An 834-nucleotide genomic window follows, 5' to 3' on the forward strand; every position below is an offset into this window, starting at 1 on the left:
ATATCCCTGCCACTCTCTCTGCCAATTCACCTGGTATTATGAAATAGCAATGTGTCCTATAGCATCTGTCACTGGAAGAATATGAGTTATGGAGGAGTAATACGATTGGTACATATGGAGTTAGAAACTAGTATATGGAATATTTTTTCCAGTTTTCCAATTATAAAATTGTAAGCAAAAGATTTTTTTTATAGAAGCCTAGTCAAAACTGAAGTTCTCTCCTGCATGTATCATGGAATAACGTGATATATGTATAACAATAAACACACAATGCATTTTTTTTTTAATCAGATAGGAGCAATCTGGGCGTTGCAAGTCCTGATTACGCAGAGACGTTAATCACGAGTCATGCACACAATGCATTTTTAAGTGGAATTATAGAATGTATCAGAATTCCCTTATTTTGAAGGGCAAAAAGATGTACTATTACTAACATTGAGTATTTCTAGGCATGAAGTCTTATGTTCTATGTATCCAAATTGTCAAGAATTTAAAAAAGAATCTACCATGGTAAAGGAAAGATAGATTTACTCTTCTATTCTATGAGGGAAAATAATATTATAAAAATTCAATGTAATATTAGGATGCATTAAAAGAGGGGCACCTGGGTGGCTTAGTCAGTTAAGCATCTGACTTCTGCTCAGGTCATGATCTAGTGGTTTGTGAGTTTGAGCCCACGTTGGACTCTGTACTGACAGCTCAGAGCCTGGAGCCTGCTTCAGCATCTGTGTCTGCCTCTCTCTCTGCCCCTTCCATGCTCATGCTCTGTCTCTCTCTCTCTCTCTCTCAAAAATAAACAAACATTTTTAAAAATGCAATAAAAGTCAAAAGGCA

The 834-nt window shown here is 36.2% G+C and overlaps 1 non-coding gene across 1 annotated transcript; it reads right to left on the bottom strand.

Annotated features, from left to right (window-relative positions):
• Positions 1 to 286: 286 nt before the first annotated feature.
• On the bottom strand, positions 287 to 410 carry LOC113600957 (U8 small nucleolar RNA). The gene has a single exon (XR_003422074.2). It is a non-coding gene; the product is annotated as a U8 small nucleolar RNA (small nucleolar RNA).
• Positions 411 to 834: the final 424 nt, after the last annotated feature.

This window comes from Acinonyx jubatus, chromosome B1 (assembly GCF_027475565.1).
Source record: "Acinonyx jubatus isolate Ajub_Pintada_27869175 chromosome B1, VMU_Ajub_asm_v1.0, whole genome shotgun sequence".
NCBI lineage: Eukaryota > Metazoa > Chordata > Mammalia > Carnivora > Felidae > Acinonyx > Acinonyx jubatus.